Source organism: Panicum virgatum, chromosome 6K, assembly GCF_016808335.1.
Source record: "Panicum virgatum strain AP13 chromosome 6K, P.virgatum_v5, whole genome shotgun sequence".
Lineage (NCBI taxonomy): Eukaryota > Viridiplantae > Streptophyta > Magnoliopsida > Poales > Poaceae > Panicum > Panicum virgatum.
The window spans coordinates 38,284,790-38,309,011 of record NC_053141.1 but is presented as its reverse complement, the minus strand read 5'-3'; the positions used below and the strand labels follow the sequence as shown (position 1 = coordinate 38,309,011).

The 24,222-nt window shown below is 43.2% G+C and overlaps 1 long non-coding RNA gene and 1 pseudogene across 2 annotated transcripts; both read left to right on the top strand.

The window, feature by feature from the left end:
* The first annotated feature begins 13,326 nt into the window (after positions 1-13,326).
* On the top strand, positions 13,327-14,271 carry LOC120639209. The gene is made up of 2 exons (XR_005661325.1): positions 13,327-13,588; positions 13,803-14,271. It is a non-coding gene; the product is annotated as an uncharacterized LOC120639209 (long non-coding RNA).
* Positions 14,272-15,342: 1,071 nt separating this feature from the next.
* Positions 15,343-22,671, top strand: LOC120712524 (annotated as a pseudogene). Its single transcript, XR_005690913.1, has 15 exons — positions 15,343-15,569; positions 16,118-16,331; positions 16,409-16,597; positions 16,800-16,853; positions 17,398-17,826; positions 17,900-17,956; positions 18,068-18,099; positions 18,791-18,926; positions 19,014-19,184; positions 20,298-20,891; positions 20,983-21,120; positions 21,505-21,603; positions 21,895-21,995; positions 22,086-22,176; positions 22,270-22,671. The product of XR_005690913.1 is annotated as an AT-rich interactive domain-containing protein 4-like (transcript).
* Positions 22,672-24,222: the final 1,551 nt, after the last annotated feature.

Genomic DNA, 24,222 nt, shown 5'->3' with positions numbered 1-24,222 from the left:
TTTTCTCAAAAACTCAAAAACTCCAATTCTGAAGAGCTAGCGATTCCAGAAGGTTTGGCACGAGGCTAGAAGCAGAGGAACCACTACAAAGAGCTCATGGAACCGTCGCAATCGTGTGCACCAAAAACGAAACCAAAATCCTTCACAAACGGGCATAAAAACGACGAGATTGGATCGATTCAAAAGCCCAGAGGGCACAAGGAGGATGGGGCCTCCTTTCCCAATCAAATCCAATACAAACTCTCAGAAATCCATGGACTAATTCTACTCTAAAGAGAAGAACAGAGGGAGGGAGACACAGGGGTGGCGGCCTGGAGAACAGAAGAGTTCACAAAACTGATTACAAAAGCCACAATTAATCTAACACAAGTGAAGGGGTATTTATACTCGCGGGACCGGTCAGACCGGTTGGTTAGACCGGTCAGACCGGTGCCAGGGACTGGTCAGACTGGTTGGCCTGCAGTACCCCCTGTACACGATCTCATCCGACGGCCGAGGTTCTTTCTTCGAAACGAAGTCTTCTCCGCGATGCCGCCATCTTGATGAAGATCAGATCCGCAGTTTTGGAGGGTCCGCGAATCCCGGGTAGGTGGCCGGTTTTGAGAAAACCGCCAAAACCTCACGCGCGGAAAGATTCTCGCCTCCACGCCGTGGCCCTAGACGCCGTTCCCGCCTCGGCCTTCTGACGGCCCTAGACGCCGCCCGACGCCCGTCACCTCCTCGCCCGCGGCGAGGCCCTAGACGCCGTCGACGCCCGTCGCCTCCGTCGGTCCCGAGACCGACGCCCGTGCCTCGACTTGGCGTCTTCAACCGCCGTCCGCCTCCTTGGTTTTGTGGCGCAAACCAAGAAACCCACCTTCCGTCGCCGCTTGCGCCCTTGATCCAGAAGTGGACGCCACAGCTGCCGCCCGGTCCGAGCTCCGGTCCCGGCTGCCCTTCACCGCCGTTCACCGCACGGTCCATCGGCCATAGCACCTCCACGGCAGCTCCCCGTCAACACTCGACGCCCGTGTACCTGCAATTCAAAGATCAAGCGCACGATCACACCGCACGATTGGCAATTCACTCATCACAGGCAGGATAGAGTACTCACATTCCTCACATTCCCGATCGAGTTGTATTCAAAGGGAAATGCCGATTTTCAGGTGACTAAAAATTCTCTACTTTTATTTTCTGATTTATTTATTCTAAATTGCTATGGATACACACGCGAATGTGTTCAATATATAGTGTTTCCTGTTTCTCAAAAAAAAAGTGATTCCTGCACTATGAGGACGGCATTCTCTTCCTTCTCTTGCTTATGTACACGCACGGTGAATCTCTTCTCTTGGGCATGTATGTATATATGGTGTGAGTGTGGTGTGCGTCGCACCCTTAAAAGAGGAACATTGGCCGCCGATACGCATCCTCCGGCTGATCAGCGGCGGCCAGAAAACGGCAGCGGCGTGACAGTCGTCGGACTGACAAGGATTGCCGGCGAACGGGAGATGGATATTGGATGCGCTACCTGTCGAGCAACGGGAGCGTCCACCGTCCAGCGTAGAGCGATCGGAAGAGGTGGCACTCATGTCATTGTCAAACAGCAGTAGATTTGCCGTAGAAATCCGTTTCTGGATACGTGCATTGAACTGAATCAAGATTCTATATACCAGTACATACTAGAGGGGCTTATCCTGTTCGTTGGTACATGACCTCGAGATTTGGACACATATGGGGTGGGTCAGCTTTATGTCACTCGTATTTGCATTTGTACATGGCGTATCCGTATGAATATATTATTGGGTACCGAGCCGTCTGTGCATGGCTATTGATATTTGATGGTTCTGTCATAGATCTCGGTACGGTTTTCACATTTCAGCTTACAATGGAAACGATGCCCTCGCCATCTCAACTAGATTTGGGTGTAAAACACTGTAGCACTTTCGTTTGTATTTGATAATTGTTGTCCCGTCATGGGTTAACTAGGCTCAAAAGATTCGTCTCGCAAATTACAATCTAACTGTGTAATTAGTTATTTTATTTAGCTACATTTAATACTTCATGCATGCGTTGAAACATTCGATGTGATGGGGAATCTTGTAAAGTTTTGGAATTTTGAAGGGAACTAAACAGGGCCTAACCGGAGCGTGCGTGGCCAGTATGGACTATGGAGCGTGCGTTGCTCAAAGTATTTACTTCGCAACACACATGGCATAATTCAGAATGCTCAAATGAGTGAGATACCTGCATTCAACGTCCAGTATCAATTTGAATGTCGATATCTCTATTGAGTTCATATTTTATTTGTTCAGCAAAGGAGGGGACAATGTACCATGAAGAAAAAAGGACAGCATCTTGTGAAATTGACAAGTCAATTGAAGTAACAAATTCAACTCCTTTTCACTACTTCAGAAATAGTTTTTAGGAGCGCTCTCTTTTTTTAGGGGCAGACGAGAAGTTCACCTGCACCCAGTATTGATGATAGGAACTGTAGCACTAAATCCGTACGTGGAAATTACTTTCAAGTGACGGGTGATGGGGCAAACTGCCCTTCAAATCACCATAATTTTTAGTGGCGGTCCAAAATATAGACACCTCTAGTACAAGCATTTCCAATGGTGGCTCGAGCTATGGACCATTCCTGGAATTCGGTTTGGCCAAGGAAAACAATTATGATTATTTTTTGAAAGGACTACATATTTTTCTCATATATCCCAAATATATGTTTTATATGTAATATCCAACATAAAAGTTGTCTTGTACGAGTTTTAGTAATATTTAAGTTGATTTATTATTTTCTTTTATTTAGATAAATTTTTGTGTTCTAAATGAAGGTAATTCCAATTTAAACTACAAGTATATCATCGTCCCTGGACATGTATTCGTAGGAACAAATGTTATTGTTACCCGGCCTTTGAAATGTATTTGGTGGGGCCAGTGCAATGTCACCAGCCCCTGCAACTATATTTTCAGGAGCGAGTGATTTTTCCTAATTCTCTATAATTAATTCCATTAAAAATCGTGGTATATTCATCCCCTCTCAGAAAAATATGAAACTAGAGCAAATATGTAAGCGGTGCAGGCCGGATTGCTTTCTATCATACTAGAAATCCAAGGGCGCGGCATTGCCGCACCATCTTTGAGTTGGACACCAGGGATTTATTTTCCCCTTGTATCCAGTACAGTAACTTTAGAATTTGACGGACACTTATTTTAGTTTTCCATGTCATTACTGAATTGCTCGTATTGGTTGTCTCTAGAGAGCATGAACTGTATTGAACCCCCAATATTATCTTCCTATCATGTAACTGCAAATATGACATGCTCTTCCTGACCTAGGCAGGTCTTTCGTTTGGATTGGGGAATGGTAATCCTCTCTGAGGTCGCCGTTGTCTTTTTGTTGGATTGGGACAATGCAACGGGACTGATTGTTTATATTACAATGAAGCACATATGTAGTTGACAACATGGTTGCCAGGAACAGCTTGAATTATGATGTGAACATATTAATTTACAGAAGGAAAAAGAACTCTTGCTCTAGTAGTTAACCGGTTTGGGCTAGAGGGATTGGTATTTAAACTGCAACAAATGATGAATACATAATCTAGATGTGCCTCTCCATTTTTTTTTGAAAGAAGCTTATCGGTACTTGTACAGTCAGAGTGCAAGATGGTTCTAGGTAAGCAGATACGACACACTACCTGACACCCTGATTGTGTGCATCATGAAATGGATATAATAAGCAGAGAACAAATTCTATCAGCGTACTGTTCCTTGATCTGGTTATTCTCAGACAGCCTTATTTGTGTAACACAAGGCATAACATCTTAGCATTTCAGTTATTTAACCTGAATAGAAAGATAATTAAACAGTAGAACATTATTTAGAATCATGTCACCAAGAGTTGCATGTAGCAATATGCGTTGGGCTTCTGCTGATCAATTGTCTATCAGAACTTGAAGTTCAGATGTATCAATTGATTTGAACCTCTATACGTACCATAAAGTAATTCACTTGAGATGTTGCAAGAGCTCCCAGAGCAGTTGCAGCCACATATGCTAATTAATACATGTGTTAGCTTTGGCTATATGCCATCAGATGATTGACATTCAGTGGTACACATGCAGGACATGGCTGCGAAGACGATGCTGAGCGTCTTCATATCGCACATGTCGATGACGGCCTGCTGTATGTTGCTAGCCACGTTCATCGCCGGCGCTTCTTGATCTTGCGTTAGAGATGAAGCGCGGGAGCCGAGAGGGCCGTTGGTGACACAACTGACAGAGCTACAGTAGCCATAATAAAGTGAATACATGTGGAAAAAAATCCTATACAGTACAAATAAATGAGGTTTTATTTGGTTCCAAATAAATCACCTACTTATAAACTAAAAAATGAAAAAAGTAATTTAATTTGCCAAACAATCCTAATTTATAAGTCACCTCAACTTATAAGTTTTAACCAGCTGCATCTAAGGATGGATCTAGACATCCGAATTCTTAGAATAAATTTGATATTTTAAAATAGATATGCTTAAAATTTTATGATAATCTTTTTTTATATTATCAAGCATATTATTACACATAAGAATAAAATTTTGTATAGATTTTTTATGTATTATTTGCTCCCTACAATTAAAAAGGTGAAAAAAGATTCGAATCCGTATCCGATCCGTATTCGAATTTTTATATCTATTATTTGAGAATATATATGATAAATTTGAGGTTTAGTTTTTATGAATCTTTACAAGATCAATGTTAAATATAAGGCTATAAATTTACATAGTAAATTATATATCTTATTTGTCCATAATCGAAGAAAAATAGCAAAAAATCTGACATTCGAATAAACATCCGAATCCATCCTGCCTGCATCCCAACTTAAAACTTATAAGTTCTCCTTTTTTATGTGGGGCCCACATCTTTTAAGTCACTTAACAATCAAATATTTCTGATTTATAAGTCACTGATTTTAAATTACGTGTCTTATAAATAAGTGATTTAGGCCTTGTTTAGACCCAAAAACTTTTGGATGTAAAACTCTGTAGCACTTTCGTTTGTATTTGGTAATTATTGTTCTATTATGGATAAATTGTGTAATTAGTTATTTTATTTAGCTACATTTAATACTTCATGTATGTATTGAAAAATTCGATGTGACAGAAAATCTTGTAAAATTTTGGAATTTTGAAAGGAACTAAACAAAACCTTATTTATAACCAAATAGTACCTGAAGCTGTCAGGGTTGGCATATATCCCAATGCACCCATCAGTGTGGAACGTTAGGCGAGAGCTCCAACGGACAGCTCCCCCCACCCTACGTAGGGGGGCCTTTGGGGGAGCAGCGCTCCAACAGCTCCCCTAAAACGCCCCCTGCGTAGTGGGAGAGATGAAACTCTCCCCCACATATGGGGGGAGTTGAAACTTCCCTTATATCTCTAATCACACCGTTTCTTCGCGATATTAATCCCGTTTGAGCCCCGTAACACGATGATAATGTGTATTATGACAATACAAATACTGTATGATTTTTTTAAAATTCAAAAACGTTAAATAAATAATTAGTTAATGAGTGATATACATAAAGGGAATAGATATGGGGGAATGGTTGGAGAGAAGGAATTATAGGGGGAGGAATCTTTTGGAGGGAGGTAGTAAATAGTATGTTTGGGGGGAGTTGGATGGGGGAATGGTTGGAGAAAGCCTTAGGGAGGCCATGAGTCAGCGCCGGCGAGCAGGACGGCCCCACGGTAGAGTGCCACGCAAGGGGCGACTGCATGAGGACTCCCGACTCCCGAGGGTGAGGCTTGAGGGTGGGACCCGCGTTGAAGCTGCGGCAGTCGACATGACAGATGACAGGGGCGGTCAGAGCAAGTATTATATTATAGAGGCTATAAATTAGTTGAATTCTAAGTGGAAAAATAGAGGAGATGAGAGAAAAGAAAAATGGATGTTCTCCTATCCGCCGGCTCAGAGCAAGTGTATTATAGTAGACTATAAATAAACTCAATTCTACATGGAAGAGAGAAGAGAGGAGAGAAAAAAAAAACAGGTGTTTCACAAACCGCCGTCTGAAAGGAAAGCTTTATTCTCTGCTTGTGGGCCAACACCAGCATACCCGCCGGCTTGCAGCCTGTAGCAGGCGCGGAGCGGGCGCTTGGCCTCGCGTCCCAGCTGGCAAGCCGGCGTAATTAGGCTGACCTCAGCAGCCCCCTGTGGCGTGTGGCGGAGGCAGACGTGGCTGGGCCACGTGGGCGGGGGCGGCGGACGCGGCCGCATCGATGCTGGGCCACGTGGGGGGGGGGGGCGACGGGGCGACGGGTGGGGGGGGGACTGTTGAGGTCAGCCTTATTGAACATGCTCTCAAGTGGACAGTTTCACCTCTGCTCGTGGGCCGGAACAGACCCAGCCGCCTGCTGCGGGCGCAGGCGCTGGCGCATGCAGCCAGCAAGCCGGCTGGGTTATTATTCATGCCCTCAGGCCTGTTTGCTTTCCACGCTGGGAAACACGCCTGGCGCAGGCAGCGCTCCCAGGCGTCCGATTTCGGTCGCCTGGGGCTGCGATGCATGCCTGGTGACCGTGTTGCCTGGCAGGGCACGAAGCAAACAGGCCAGAGCAAGGATTATGGATGCGTCTGCTAGCCGGCGACTCGTGCTACTGCTCCCCCTCAGCAGTAATGTTCAGCCGGTAGTGGTGGTGTCCACGAGCTTTTAATGTGTTGCGCCCAGGGTTCACCTTACCGACGGTAAAGCGATTTTCGCCAACTAGCGGTATCGATAAACCGGCGGTAAATCGCCGAAAACCGCTAGAAACCGCTCGAAATGACAATTCAAATTCAAAAAACCGGTAACCGTTGTTTACCGACCGGTAATCGATGTTTACCGACCGGTAACCGTCGTTTTTAACCGGTAAACACCGTATGACTTTGGAAAATTAAAAATTTTGGCAGCATTTCACTGTAATTTTGTAAATATCATTACTGATGGTATATATCAAACAATTATATAACATTTACACATACATAGAATAGAAGTTCATATCCATAAAAATAGAAATTCACATCCAGAGTCCATATAGATCATCACAACAATAGTCCATGCAAATCATCACAATCATAGTCCTCACAAACCATCATCGTCAATATATATAATACATAGTAGTGGTTTCCGGTCCAAATGAACAAATGAAAATATATGTACATATTTGAAATATGAACACACATATATACATATAGCTAAAATGAACAAATTAACATCCAACTACCATGAACAAATGGATCCATATAGCTAATATGAACACATGTTTTTGAATATAGCTACACAACAAACATCTAAAAATCAATGTAAAATCAAGAAATACTCACAATGCAGTGGTTTCCGGTCCAAACGCGCCGATTTCCGCTCGGAAAACGCCGAATACCGCTCGGGATTAGAGGATACCGCTCGGGATTACCGGTCCGAAAGTTTTTTTATTTTTTGAGTGCCCAAACAGTCAAATATTTGAACATGTTCTATATTAGAATAATGTATGTCATCTCTACTTTCTTACCATATTTTTCCTTTTTTATTTCAAATGTTTTTGAAAATTTTAAATTCGGGCGAAATTTTTCGAAATTTACCGCCGGTATGGGTTGCCGCCTAGTAGCGGTATCTGTAAAAATCGGCGGTAACCGGCGGTTACCGATCGGTAAGGAAAACACTGGTTGCGCCTCAGCAGCAACGCGCAGCGAATAGGAGACCGGGAAGCACGTAGGCCTGCTGTGTGCGCCGCTGCTCCTATCGGCTGGTGTCTGTCAGGCGCTGTGCGTGCTTGTGGTCCGGCGTGTCATGACAACGACAACCAGTCCACCACCAGTGCAGAGTGCTGCCGCGTGCTCGACTCTACCACCAGTACGTGTACGAATCTACGGGTATTTGTACGAGCAGCTACCAATGAAAAGGGACCATCTGCGTACGCGTACATACATCATGTAGCAGCAGCACCAGTACACATACTCGTGCTCGAGCTTTCATCGCCGCGGTGGCGTCACGCTTGTCGCGCCGGGGGCAATGCAAGGCGTAAGGATGGATCTAAACATTCGAATTTTTAAAACAAATTTGATATTTTAAAATAGATATGCTTAAAATTTTATGTTAATCTTTTTTTATATTATCAAGCATATTATTACACATAAAAATAAAATTTTATATAATTTTTTTTTATGTATTATTTGCTCCCTACAATTAAAAAGGTGAAAAAAGATTCGTATCCGTATCCGATCCGTATTCGAATTTTTATATCTATTATTTGAGAATATATATGATAAATTTGAGATTTAGTTTTTATAAATCTTTACAAAATTAATGTTAAATACAAGACTATGAATTTACATAGTAAATTATATATCTTATTTGTCTATAATCGAAAAAAAATAACTAAAAATCTGATATTCGAATAGACATCCGAATCCATCCGGCCAAGGCCGGCCGCGGCAATTATTGAAGCCACGCAGAGCCACCAAGCGCTCCGGAGGCCGTTCAGACGGCGGCCGGGCAGCGCGCCGCTCGGTCGAGACCCGAGACAGGCAGGCAGGCAGCGGCGCGGCGGGGAGGGGCCTGGCCCGGCTGCTGAGCACAGGTGACGCGCGGGGGCCCCACGGGGGAGCCCTACAGCACGGCGTGCCCCATGCCTGCCTGCCAGTGCTCGCCGCTGGGCCGGGGCCGGAGCCGGAACCCCACCGTATCTTCCGCCCGTCGATCGCTGGATCCGCCGATCGTGCGGCCGCGGTCGCGCTGGGGAGAGAGGAGGGGCAGGCCGCAGCGGTGGGTGCGCGGCAGGGCTATGCCGCCGCACTGCACTGCACGGTCGGTCACGTCGCGGTTGCTGTTAGGCCGCCTCCAACAACTGTAGCCATGAGCTACTCGACGTGGCGGAGAGAGAATAAAATAAGAGAAATCACCGGCTGCACAGCATTTATCAGAGACGGTGGGCTTTACGGGGAGCTGTGCGAGCTAGCTCAGGCGCACTAGCGCGTTGCTGGGGCCGTGTTTGGTTACCTCAGGAGTTTTTCCGCGCATGTTTTTCGAAAAAATTTCACATACATGGAGTAGTAGCAGCAGCGGCGGAGATCTTTCTGCCCGGGGTAGATCATGCCGGATTGAAAGGCGGCTACGGCCAGGACCCAAGCGGGCTCTGCCTCGATCGTCTCTCCCCCTCGCCCTGCCGCCGGCGCTGGAGTGATGCACGCCGCGTGGAACCCCGGGGAGGATTCCGGTGAAACAAAAGGATTAGGGGTTGATGGAAAAGGGCGGCGGGCCAGTCTAGAATTCGATTTAGATCCAAATTTTAGTAGATGAAAGTGCTAAATTTTAATACTAGTATATTTAAATAGAAGTGCTAATAGATCAACTAAAGTTTACATAAGATACGAAAATTTTAGTAAACATATTTGCGTTGAAGGATGCTAAAGTTTAGCATTCAATTTTGATCCCTCCAAATATACTCTAATTTGGACGACGACATGACGTGGGCGGACGGGGCTGCGATACGTGAGCGCCGGGTAGCACCACATGATCGGCGTTGGCGTAGACGGTGCGCCGTGTCAGCGTGTGCCGGTGCGAGGAGAGGACCAGCCGCGCCTATCGAGTGCGGAATGATGGTTCGAGCGAGCGGATACTGGCTCATTAAGGCAAGTTTTAGTGAAAATTTTATAGATATAATTATCTAGATTGAGAACTAAATATCAATGATGAAATTTTTCTCACATTTTATGAAACTATATCATTCTCTTTTCTTATTATGTCAACAAAATTAATGATATATAATATCATGAAATTCTACTGTAACTGCCTAAGTTTTTCCTTGGACACCAAACAAGGTCTTTCTTTCCATGTCTCTTGACTTGTGGGCCCTACGGCGGGTAGTTGGTACAGAGGGGAATAGTTGCAGAAAAATTAAGTAAAAATGATAAAATCTCGATAACTAAAATAAAACATTCTTTTTAGATAATAGATTTAAAATATAACGAGTGTTAATAGTCTAAGAGCAAATTTAATAGATTCGCCCGCTCCTCGCCGGCAACGCCTCCGCAATGGTAGCAGGTCTGCTGCTATTTAACGGTGCATGCTGATGGAGCCAATAGCAGCATGGGCCGCGCCTCTTTTGCCGGTCGCAGTGGACGTGTAGCTAGACGCTCGTTCTTTTCTCTCTTTTCAGTTTTTTCTACACATACTCCATCCGTCCCAAAATAAATGTAATTCTCGAGTTTAAATTTTGTCCTACAAAAAATGTGAACTTTGACTCACCTACCACAAAAGATAAGATAATTTCCGGAAGATACTCACAAAAGACAACTAACATCTTATTCACTCCTCATAAAAGACAAGATATTTTGATAATTTTATATGTAGCATTGGTTTGCGTGTTCGGTCCTAGAATTGCATTTATTTTGGGATGAAGGAAATAGATATGAACCGGCCTCCCAAAAATTTTCCTACAGTACACGTCACATCGAATTTTGATGCATGGAGCATTAAATGCAGTTGAAAAAAATAACTAATTACACAGTATAACTGATTAGCACGAGATAAATCTTTTAAGCCTAATTAGTTTATGATTGGATATTATTTATCAAATAACAATGAAATATACTACTGTTGGGGATTGGACCTTCGAATAGTCTCCCGAGGTAGATCCCACCCTCGGAAATATCCCCTAACTCGTTTACAGGGCTCCAACAAAGAAAGGCTAACACACCCGAAGGGCGATGGTGTATGCGCTGGCTCACGCCGGCATTTTAGTATCCTTCTCTCTTACCTTCTCTCTCCGCCAGCGAGACTTTTTGCTGATATGTTCAGCGACTCGCCCGCCTACTCAGCCTTAGGCTGGTTCCAACAGCGGGTCTGTAGCCCCAGCCCACAGCCACAGCCACGTCAGCGCCACGTCAGCTCTCGCCAGCCCACTCGACCCCAGCGCTCCATCAGTCAGCCTGCAGCCTCAGCCCAACGGGGACTGATTTAGCACGTTGATATCGTTGTTGGATCCCACAACATCAAAAAAGGCATGCCAGATCCAACGGTCATATGAGGCTACGGCTTCAAGGATGATGGTTGGATGCTTGATGTCCCCCTGGTAAATTGGCCCTGCCAACCCACTGGACAATTGCTCCACTGCCAGTGCATACAATCGATGCTCCCTAACATACCAGGAAACCCACACTCCTCTGCCTTAGCTAGTAGACGCTGAAAATCCGACTCAGTAGGCCGACGATAGAATTCAGCCCCATAACACTCAATGATGCCCTCACAGAAATTCTCTAAACACTCTAAAGCAGTAGATTTACCTAACTTGAGGTACTCATCGATCGAATCTGCGGCTATGCCATACGCTAACAGGCGCAAGGCAGCAGTACACTTTTGCAAAGGAGATAAACCTCTACGTCCAGTGGCATCAACTCTTTCAGTGAAATATGAAGAATATTCACCTAACCTTTCTGTAATACGTAGGAAAAGACTCCTACACATACGGTACCTTCGCCGGAAGTAGTTGGGAGGATAGATACAGTTGTCGGTGAAGTAGTCGTTGAGCAGCCTGGTGTGAGCGTCTTCGCGATCACGATGGATGTAGCGACGAGGACCCCGCCGTCTTGAGGATGAAGCTTCCATCTGCGCCTTCAGCGCGGCGATCGTATCCTCAACGGCGGCGAAGAGAGCATCGCCTAGCCCGTCGCTTGAACTCGAAGAAGACATGGCGTGGGTGAGGAAGTGAGTGAAATGGGGAGTGAGAGGTGTGGAATGAGCTCCAACCAGCCCTCTCTATTTATAGATGAGTTGGGGACGAAATTTGTGATATTTTGGAATTTTTTTCGAATTTTTTGGAGTTCAAACGGTCAAAAACGGCTAATTGCAACGGCTAGCTGACGTGGCAGCTGTTGGCCAATCACAGAGCGCCATGTGGCAGCCGACCGGACGCCGGGTCGGTACCGACCGGCCGGTACCGACCGGCCGGTACCGACCGCGCGCGGCTCCAACGCCGGTCGGTATCGACCGCCCGGCTGGTCGGTAGCGCTGCCGCCCCGCGCTCTCGGTTTCCGCGCTTACCGACCGGCGCGGGTCGGTAGCCGGGTCGGTACCGACCGGCGGGGGTCGGTACCGACCCCCGTTGGAACCAGCCTTATAATACCTGCGCTCACCAGGTCAGGTCAGTTTGACCCCGGTCGCCACCGGCATGGCTACGTGTCGCTCGCGCAACAAAACTAAACTGTATTATTAGTAGACAACCATATAGTATAAAATTGATACAACAATTAATCTCTACCTTTAAATTATTATTAAACTATTTGGGAGGCTAAAGTCAGTCCCTCAACTCTCAGATGACCATTCTAATTCCTCAATATTTTTTTATGTTTTTATCAAACTTATTCTTTGTGCTGATGTGGCTCTTCCTACTAACACACTCCGTGAAAAAAAAATAAGCATGTTAGGATTCAAAATTTGTAAAAAAAATCATCTTACTCTATTTAAAAAGTATGTCTCCGTGTAAAAATCAATTAGTGCTAAATATATATGATAAATAGGGCAAATATGTCATTTTATCTTACTGCTAATTTGTCTAGAATTTCTAGAATTACTTTTTTTGGACGGAGTGAATAAGACTGATGTGAAAAGTTACTTTTACTCTTGTCTCATACTCAATTTTTATTATTGTATTTCAATAATTAATCAATGATACGATATAATAGATCCACCGTTGTTCTCATGGTTTGTTATCTCGTATTTATTGAAGTGTCCTTTTGTATTAAATTTAATTTAGATCATATAAGAACAACATGCATACATATGTTTGATCAACTTTCCGCAGCACTACTCAACATGCAGATTGTGAAGGAGAGGAAATATCTACGGGTAAAGAGGAGTTTTTTTTTGCATTAGTCTCATGATATTATGAAGTATTACATTAATATAAAAATGAATTTAACTTAAAAACAAAAGTAAAGAGATTAAATTAGCTTTTTAAAATTAGCTTAATTCTTGAAGTAAAATTGAAGGACTAATATGTCTATTTTGCTAATATATTTTGACTCTATGGAATCCATCAAAACCCAGACCACGCTGCCGTTCCTTGAAAGGAAAACAAAGTTACGCATCCTCCTCCCATTTCCTCCTCCGTCAGCGTTGGGAAAAAAATTCCACGAGGGCTGCAAAGCGCCCTCCGTGCAGCACCGCTCCTGATCTGTGCCGCGTGGCCAGCTCTCATATCCAACGGCGCACAGCAGACGCGGCTCCGGACGGCAGACGACGTGGTCCGCGTGGCTCCAGGCGCAACGCTAGCTCGGCTCGCAGACGTTCGGCTCGGCTCAGCAGGATGCAATGGCTGCTTTAATTTATCCTCTCCTCGCATCTCGTCTCCGCCGCCGCCACCGCCGCCGCCGTTCGTCGCTTCCGCGTCTGCCGGCCGCCGCTACCGCCGTTTGCCGCTTCCGCCTCCGCCGGCCGCCGGCCTCCGCCTTTCGCCGCTTCCGCGTTCGCAGGTCGCCGCCGCCGTTCGCTGCCTCCGCTGGCCGCTGCTGTCTCTACCTCTGTCTCAATCATGAATCACCGACTGGATGTGAGACCAATAGTATGGTGCATCAGGTACTGCTTTTCTTTGTTGGATATGAGGCATCAGTTTAGCAATTGATGTTTTTGTCTTGTATGCTTAATCATGCGACTTCAGAAGTGTTACCATTTACATGTTGAATAAATGATAAGTATGGTAAGTGCTATCGTTGACAGGTTGTGATCGAGATGTTCTAACTGCCTATTATGTGGTACTTATGTCGACTATATCATGTTTGCCTTTTTGCAGGGATCCATGAACCAAATGGTTGATAGGAAAACCAACTCATATAGGATTCAGAAACCATCTGTAGCAATTCTGAAAGGGACTGCGACAAGCTAAGGGCAATAATGCTGTTCAATTTCGATGCATTCCTTTTGCTGCCGTGGGTGATACAATTGAGAATGGATATTGAAAATTTCAGAATGGACACTCAATGCATTGGACTGGATTGATTGTGTTTCCTGGTGACATTCCAGGTTCCTAATTGAAAGCCATGTCATTGAAGGCAGCAAACAACACTGTGAATATGCCTAAAGAGGATAGTGTTGAAAGAATTTACATCTGATGATTCTTTTCTTTTTTGTAACCTGTTGTAGGCAAGTTGTAAGCACTGAAAAATATAGGTGCATACCTGTAATCTGTGCAATGTTTTTCTCTGAAATATATATGTCTGACATGTTCTCAAATATGCTATTTGATGGATGTGTTACAGAAATGTGATTGTTTCATGGTCCAGCTGACGCTGTGCGAATTTAAATAAATTAACTTTGAGACACAGCTAGATTACATATTTTCTGGATTTGGAACTCTATCAAAATTTAATTTCTTAGCAGCTGTCTGCAATGTGGCAGCTCGATCAACTCCAAGTAAGAGATTTGTATAGCCTCCTTGGATGTAAGCTGCTCCAATGTTAGAAGAACTGTCGTGCATATTAAAGTGCAGAATCGTCGCATTGGCATAGCCTCCTTGGATGTAAGCTGCTCCAATGTTAGAATGAGTTCAGACTTAAATAGGGCTTATCCCAGTGGAATGATAATTAAATTTCAAATAAAATCTGTTACCTCTTCTGCTGCTTCATCTACCACTGACTCCAAGGTGATCGAATTGGTTTTCTGTGCAATCTAGCATATATTCATGAATCAGTACTAGTCAGATGGCATGTAGTGCGTGCATGATCAGATAACAATGTAAATTAAAAGAACATGGCGTACCATGGCGACTTCCTCATCACCCTAGCCGCCTCCCGGCATCTCAGGGGCGCCGTTCAGTATTGGGCTGCCTCCTGGCATAGCGGGAGCACGTCCGGAGTTGCGCCGTCACCGCAGGACTAACGATCCGAGGTGAACGGATCGTCAAGAGAAAAAAAGAGTCCAAGGAGCTGAGGAGCCGAGCACAACAGATCGCACGTTCCTGAGCCGAGCCGTGGAGATCGAATCGTAGCAGCGGAGCCTCGTCTGCCGTCCGGAGCTGCGTCTGCTGTGCGCCGTTGGATATGAGAGCTGGCCACGCGGCACAAATCAGGAGCGGTGCTGCACGGAGGGCGCTTTGCAGCCCTCCTGCATGGAATTTTTTTCCCAGCGTTCAGCCCGCGGGCCGTGCCCTTCCTAGATTTGATGTAGAAATCCGTTGACTGCATTGTCAAGGGAGCCCATCCCGCGAAATGCGCTGGAGCAGATTCGATTGGGCAGATGGGCATGGAAGAATCCCCGCGCCAGAGCCCCCAAAGCAGCGTCGGATCTTTCCCTCGTGCGGCGGCAGCATCAGGTATCCATCCGCCCATCCATCTCGTCCCAAAAACAAAAACAAAAATCATTTTCCTCCTCGCACTCCCGATTCGAGAAAGCTAATTTAATCCGCGCTCCTGTTTCTCACCATCCATCAGGAATAATGAATCGTCACGATCCTCGTCGCCGAAGCCCGCAAACAGCAACGGTGGCAGCAGCATCGATGAGAAGCCGCGTGAGGAGGAGAATCCGCGCCGCCACCTGCGACGCGATTCTCCCAATCCGAGCGGTTCGTCTCGCCCTCTGCCCTGCTCTGCTCCCCAACAATTAGGGGCCGTCCTGGCGCGTTCGTTTTCGTCTGGATTCCTACCTGGCTCGGCTAGTTGCTCGTTGGGTTCCTAATCTGCTGGGGTTAATTAAGACGGGGAAGGGTTGGTGGTGTTAGTTTGAATTCTAGTGGGGTTATTTTTTGGGTTTCGAGATTCGTTATAATGCTTGTTTGACCGGATTGGATTGGGACGGGAGGCTCGCGTGCGATTCGCAGATCGCCACCGCACCTCGCATTGCCGTCGATATTCTGGTTGGGGGATTCGCGGAGAAATTAGGGTCCGTCCTCTCTCGCTCCGCAGCTTTACCCTTCCTTCCTGTCCGAAATCGAATCCCATCTGCCCCTGCACTCCCGGTTGTGTTTCCGCCGGCGTCCTTGCGGCCCTTGGGTAAGCGGATTTTTCAGCCCCGGGCTTCAATTTGGTCTGGCTGGTCTGGTCACTCTGGTGGGTTTTGGTCGGATTTTTGTGAGGGTTTATTTTTTTTGCTGTTCCAATTATCCTGTTGCAGGTCAGTGTTGGCATGAGCTGAGGTCCAGGAGCTAGTTATTCCTTCGGCCATGTCTCAAATCCAGAGCACCTCTCGGCAGAACTGCGTTATCCTTGCTGTTCGATGTGGGAGGTTCGCCGAGAAGCAGCAGACGCCGGCTCGCCTGGCGCCTGAGCCGAAGCGGGTGTGTCCATCCTACCCCTTCCCGGAGCTCGTCTCCTGTGGGAGATTAGAGGTCAGTTCGTTTTGCTGTGTACTGTGGACAGATGTTTGTTTTGAGTTATCAGTTTAAAGGTGGACTTGGGGATGCAGGTGCACATGCTGATCAATCCCTCAGTTGAGCAATTTAGAGAGGCGCAGCAGGCGGTGCAACCTAACTTGTTGTATCTTCAGGGGCAGCAGCTAGACAATTAGGAGATAGGTTCACTCGTTTGGGGCGATACTGATTTATCTGACCTGCAGACATTTAGCTCACTCATCAGCCCACCATTTCCGACAATAGTAAGCTCCAAACTTTTATTGAATGTCTACATAGCGTGTATTCATCGCTGTAATTTTCTGTTCATCAGTTTTTTCTCGACTGGCGAAAATGAGATGCATAAGTGCACGTTAAACTAATTATTCAATTTACTTTTATTATGTGGTTTTCATCTCCTTTTTGTTTTTTTCCCTGTATAATTACTAATGTGCACACACTACACAGGTTTATTTGGAAGTTCCCATAGGGGAAAAGTTTGCCCAGTCACTTCATTCAAAGGTATCTTTAATAAGGGAATATATCAGGTCCAAACCAACCTCTTCGTGCAAACCGTGCAAACTTCAATCTGGACCACCGGATCAACATCCAAGGGGTATGGGGGATTGGGTAATTTTACAATTGACCGCCCGCCCTTGGATTAGGTAATCACACTTTTGCAAATCCTCCCTCCCACCCCCCTGCGCCTCTCCCCATGGATGTTGATCCGATGGCCCAAATTGAAGTTTGCATGGTTTGCACGGAGAGGTTGGTTTGCACATGATATGTTCCCCTTTAATAAATGTTTTTACCACTTTTCAAGAAGTGGGTTCTTTTTCCACATTTGCCAGAGTTAGTCTGGAGATAGCACATATATGTTTATAGTGTCTCATTTGGACAAATTTAGGTGGTATTGATTGTTAGAATGTGCTAATGAACCTTTCCCCCCTAAGCAAAGTGACTGTTATTTATGTAATTTAAGTGCTAATTGAGCAATATGTAAACTTTTTTTTTTCTGCACGACAAGCAATATGTAATCTTGTTATCTTGACATTCTTGCCTTCAGGGGATACCATATGTAATATATTGGAGGAAATCATTTCCATGTTATGCAGCATCTCATTTTCTCCAAGCATTAATGTCAGTCATTCAAAGGTATCACTACCATAAATACATTATTGGTCTGTGCCGGTGCCACTTTTTTTTTATTTCACATCTAACATTCAGGTATTCTGGATGTAGTTCCTGCAGCCATACATGGGATGCATTTCAACTTGCACATGCCTCGTTTCGACTATATTGTGTAAGAAACAATTATGTACAAAGTGTTAAGCTTGGCCCTCGCCTACTTGGGGATGCTCCAAAAATAAATATCATCCCTGCTGAGAATGATGTGGATAAGGAAGAAGGTTGTTCTGAAGCTTTTCTGGCTATTAAAATATATGATGAAGATGTGAACATGAAATTTCTTGTCTGTGGAGTGCCATGCACCTTGGTATGCCTCATTCTATCATTCAATGTTTTTCTTGTTTCCAATCAAAATGATTGCACAACTGTATCGATTGCAGGATGCATGTTTGTTGGGCGCACTGGAGGATGGTTTGAATGCTCTGTTGAATATTGAGGTACGTGCCCATTTTCTAGTAATCAAGATTAGGTGATTGATGGCATTGTATTTGAGTTTTAGCATATTTGCTAGGACCTGATCGATGGCTGAGCTTTTTTACTTGTCTCAGATTCGTGGGAGTAAACTTCAGAACCGAGTCAGGTATCTTGAGCCCCCGAGCGCTACCTCTCAAACATTTTATAATTTTGGCACAGTTCACGTTTACAATGTTTGCTTGCCCTTTTGCTATTGTAATATGTTATAATTTCTTTATCTTAGATGCCTGTTTGATATGTTACAATGTTTACGTTGTATTCTTTGCTCTTGCTTCAGTAATCATGTTGATAATTTTGATCTAAGCATGTTTTGAAGCTCAAATTTGATGACACATAAAATTAACTAATGCTCCCTCCGTTACAAAATATAGGTTGTTTTGGCATTTTTAGGTTCATAATTTTTGCTATGCACCTAGACACATGTTACATCTAGGTGCCTAGCAAACACTATGAATTTAGAAAAGCCAAAACAACCTACATTTTGGAACGGAGGGAGTATATAATAATTTTTCTTGACTATGAAGTGTCAACCAAACAGAAACTGAAGTTAACTACATTTGAAAGGAAACTGGTGGCACAGATTTGTGTTTTCATTGATTACCTGGTATAGTCTTGAAGCTGTATTTTTACTAAGTTCACTAATTATATTCTATATGCTTCTATTTTCTCTAGACTGTTGTTCTTTGTTGTGAATATCAGTGCTTGTGGTCTTAGTAAAATAGAAATAAGAATATTATTGTTTGTGAGAAATGTTTATTTTTCTTCAGAGCAGAAGCTCACAGCATTTCTCTTTCCAGTGCTGCTGCTCCGCCTCTACAAGCTGAAACTCTTTCACATGGGGTTGTTACCATGCGCTGTGATATCACAACATGCAGTTCTTCACATGTGTCACTTCTTGTTTCTGGTAGTGCTCAAACTTGTTTTGATGATCAGGTATCAATTTCTACAATAATGCAGCATTTCTTAGCCCTTATCTTTATATATGAAAAAAAATCATATATTGCCTTATGACATATGTAGCTTTTAGAGAGCCATATCAAGAATGAAATTATTAAGAGCCAACTAGTTCGTGCTCTATCGAATGGTGATGATAATAAGTCATCTTCAGCTGAGCCTTTGCCGTCCATGTGCTTGGCTTGTGGAGCTTCTACTTTTGAAGTCTGGATGACCCTGCCAAAATGGGCAGCGCAGGTTAATTTTCTTTGAAGTTTTCAATCAATTGATGCGCTAAGCAGATTGTTAGTTACTTATGTTTATGTCTAAAAATTTACCCAATTATTTTTCAATCATCATCTGGTGGAACTGCAAACCTTTCTACTCCCTCCGTTTCAAATTGTAGGTCGTTTCTGGCAAATTTAGATACATAGTTTTTGCTATGCACCTAGAAAAACACTATATCTAGATACATAGCAAAAACTATGAATCTAGATTTGCCAAAACGACCTACAATTTGGAATGGAGGGAGGTAAAGTATATAGCATTCTTTTCTGTGTCTTCGGTTATATTCTATTTCCTTTGTTTAAAATCGGGATGCAAGTGAGTCACCAAAAATGACCTATTTGTGGGCTTGCAGATGAACCCGTTTGCATCCCTATTTAAAAATTGGCTGTGTCAGCCTCTGATAAAAGTGGTGGACATCAATGATCTTGGCACCTTTGTTTATTGCGATTGCATTTTGTAAACACTAGCTTTGTTGAGTACTCCGGATCTGCAGTTACGCTCTCCTTGAAAAGTATCTCATACTCAAAAGTTTAGAATTCAAATTGTAGAACTGTGCCCTTCTGTAGGGTGGCTTTCTGTTTTAGGGAATTTATCTGTGTTTTGCTGCAAGTTGCAGGTACAGTTTATATATGTTAGTACCTAGTGCTCTAGTGTATAATTCTGTCCCATGTTCTTTATCTGCTTCAAGCTAATCATCTGAACATGACCTTAGTGATTGGTTATAGATTAGGCAAGGATCTCCGTTGATTGGGTGTATTCTACAAACCCTAGACGATCCTTGCCTATATATTGTACACCCTGTCTATCTCCATAATCAATCTGCTATTTCCCCAAATTCCATTCTCTTTCACTAAGGAATAACAAGGCTTCAATAACAAGTGTTTGTGCTTGCACTCTTTACATAAATCTGCTATGAGCCTATGAAGACTCTGTTTTCTTTAACTGTGTGCCGCTTTTAATCAAGAGGCCTCAGTTACACAATAGTTCTCTGAACTACATTCTTCCAGTCCCCATTTCATTGCATAACTTTATATGAGTGGATCCTGTTTCATCTCTTAATGGAGATTATGTTTCGTTGCTTAGGTTTTGAAACATCTTGCGCCAGAAATCTCTTACAGAAGCTTGGTTGCGCTTGGAATTGCTTGTGTAAATGGCACACCCGTGTCTTCATTTGACAGGAAGGATGCAGATCGTCTTCTTTTCTTTTGCTCTAACCAGCACAAAGATCAAGTGATTCAAAACACTCCATGTGCGTATCTATCACGATGGTCAGCCTCCCTTACTAAGGATAGAATCACTGGAAGTCTCAAGTCAAAACAAATTTCATTTGATGCAAATGGAGTTAGAGAGGATAATAAGCATCTTACTGAAGGGTCTTCTCTTTCATCCTTGAAGCCAAGGTTAAAGCCTGCAACAATTAGACCCCTTCCCCACTCTCCCAAGCAACAAATGCATCTCTTTATGGGTTTACCTCAGTCTACCATTCATGATGCTAGTCAAGTTAAGCCTAGCTTGCCAGCCCCTCCACCTGTAAAGCATAGTGTGTTACCTGTTGTCCCAGCTACTCAAAGAAAATCATCATCTCGGCTGTCGCATGTTCAACCATCAGTTCTACTGAATCCTCTGCCAATGAAGAAACATGGGTGCGATCGGTCGCCTATCCGCATTTGCTCTGAAGTACGCTTCTTGGACGATCCTTTTTTCCTTTTGTTTTGTTACATCTTCCTAGCAATTAGCCATCTCATTTTGTGGTATCTTTTGCTTACAGGAAGACTTCTTGAAAGATGTCATGCAGTTTCTACTTCAGAGAGGCCACACCCGACTCATACCTCAAGGTGGACTGGCTGAATTTCCTGATTCAGTCTTAAATACAAAACGCCTTGATTTATATAATTTATACAAAGAGGTAATTGCACACTTGTGTTATTCTCTTTTATCAGCTATTTGCAGCCATTTTTTTTTCATATTGATATGGAATAAACCCATTGCCCTTAAAACAGAGAGAAGAATGTTCAGCCTTACAAAAACTGACATGAATCAGTCGACCTATGCTAAAATTTAATCTGTACAAAAACATGTACCGGACATGAATGGTATCACAGATCTAGGAAATAAAGAGAACTATCCTGTACAATAACAAACAGCTGAACATGAAAACAGTGGGCTTCTAAACTCCTGTTATTCTAGAGCTACTGTTATCGCATAGGAGATATTGCGAAAAATAAAGAAAACAACAACAGATGATGCTATAATGATTTTTCTGACAAATAGTCTGACTGCTATCGTTCAGGTGGTATCCCGAGGTGGCTTTTATGTAGGCAATGGCATAAATTGGAAAGGTCAAGTCTTTTCAAAGATGCGCAACCATACAGTTACAAACAAAATGACAGTATGTATTTACTTGTCTTATATATTTACTATCTTCCCCAATAAGACTCTGAATTTGTTATTTTCTATGCTGCCATATTTTTGTAGTTTTGATGTTAACATACTATTACCCTGGTTTCTCAGTATATAGAAAAGATGTTCTGAATTTCACATAACTTCAGCTATTATATGGAGTAAATGGTACCAATTGTTTACTGCTAAAAGTTATTATTTTGGGAACATACTGCTACCTCTCAATCAGGCTCATTTACCATCATAGTACAACTTTAATCATGCACACTTTTACGTATAGGGTGTAGGGAACACACTAAAGAGGCACTACGAGACATATTTGCTGGAATATGAACTTGCACATGACGATGTTGATGGGGAGTGTTGCTTGATTTGCCACAGGTTTGAGGATTTGATTTCAGTCTAGTGTATCCACTGACACTATATTATATTTTAGTAGAATCTAACATGTGATCCTAAATATATTTGCAGTAGTGCTCTGGGCGACTGGGTGAACTGTGGGTTATGTGGAGAATGGGCCCACTTTGGCTGTGATAGACGGCAAGGGCTGGGCACTTTCAAGGTAGACACTTGCTGACCTAGAGTAACCATTTGTTTAAGTTTCAGGAATGTCAAAGTTTAGGTTATATATTGATATTTGCTGCTGTGGCAACAGGACTATGCGAAGACAGATGGGTTGGAATATATTTGCCCCCAGTGTAGCCTTGCGAAAAGCAAAAAGCCACCACTGCCCGTTAGAGTAGGCAATGGCTTAGCCGCCTCTGGACCACGAATTGTAAATTAACTTACGTTATTTTTTCTTCTCCCATTGCCTTTTGTCCCATTTTTTGGTGGTGATTGTTTGGGTAGATAATATTAGCCGAGCATATGTAGTGTTCTTTTTTTAGGAGATAGCATGTGTAGTGTTGATCTGTGTTATCATTTAATCCGTAGGTTCCAAAGTTATAATGTAGCTTGTAATCATTGGCAACTCATGAACTTCAGAATTTTGTGGCCAGATAACTTATTTGTGATAGTTGAATCTGGGATACTTTTGTTAGGGATATATTGGTAACCACGGAAGTTACAATGTTGCTAGTTTAACATGTTGCAATATGCACCTACACGATCGCTCCTGCAGTTCATGTTCTGCATGGATGGTAGATCGGCCTACCTCACCTTATAGACACCTGTTGTAAGGCGGGACTGCCTTTTCACAAAGTTTTTCGAGTTTGTTTGAGGCTTCCCATCAACCTGTATCCTGTAAAGTTGGATGTTAATTCAAACCACGAAACCTTCTTTTCAGGGGTGAAATACCTGCACCCCATTCAAATCTTTACATACCCATGACTAATCACATAGGTCCAACAATCGCTACTTCATTCGAATATGTCCTAGAACAACCGGGTAAAATCTAGGTCAATCTTTTCTATAAATGTTTAACATGCTCTATGATCAGACATTCAGACGCAATGTTTCCCATGATAACATATGGGGCTGGAACTGGGCAAAGGTCAAAAGAAAATATCGTATCAAAAGGCCACGCTCTAATCCCTCGAACATTCTAACTGGGCTTTTTACCAGGTTGTTCTAGGGCATGAAGAAGCGAAATTAGTCACTTGCCAAAACATTTGGCGTCCTGCTTTATCACTGGCCAAAACACTTAAAAACAAGCGGAAGAACATATCAGTTCCAGAATCTTGATAGCATTGCATATATACATAGTGCTGAAAATTCCTATCAAATGCAACCTAATTAACTCTAACAGCATGATCTACACACCAGATGTCTAACACTTAAAGACCCATATTTTTGCAGTACATCGATCAATAGAAGGCTAATTGGTTATGTCATGGCAACAGTGGCGTGCGTGTCCTTTTCTTCTTGAAGGTACTGTTTTTTCATTAATAATTATAAGGGGTGCGCATCGAAATGTACTGCGAGGTCAGCAATGGTCATGACCGATTCTATCATCTAGATGTAATTCTTTTTATATCAATAACGTTTCCTTTATCTAAATAATGCACATTTGGTTAGATAAATTGTTACTCCCTCCGTCCTAAAATGGAAGATATTTTGGAATGTCCTAATAAGTTAAACTGTTTTAAATTTGACCAAGTATATAGAAAAGAGTAATAATATTTTGAATATTAAATAATAATAATTAGAACCATTATGGCATATTTTTATAATTTGTTTGTTTGATGTGTTAAATGTTAATATTCTTCTATAAATTTGATCAAATTTAGACTACTTTGACTTAAGACAAAGCACAATACCTTATATTTTAGAACGGAGTGAGGAAGTATATTTTACTGATGGATTTTGTGTTGCCTGCCACCTGGACACGGGATAAATGGTTGCATCTGCAACAGTTATTCGCCATGGCTTCATCTCTGCGTGCTCTGCTCGCACACATACCACTGGATGCACGGACGACACTAGCTTTCGAACACCTACCGGTGTTAATAATCTGATAAAGAATTTAATAAGAGTTCATTCCGAGAGTTTATAAATTTCAGCAAAGATAATATATATAGTACGAAGCGGATAGCAGTATAAATTAAATGAATCCACAGCACGGCGTATACGTTCAATATTCTCCAATTAACAGGTAGTGAAACTGAAC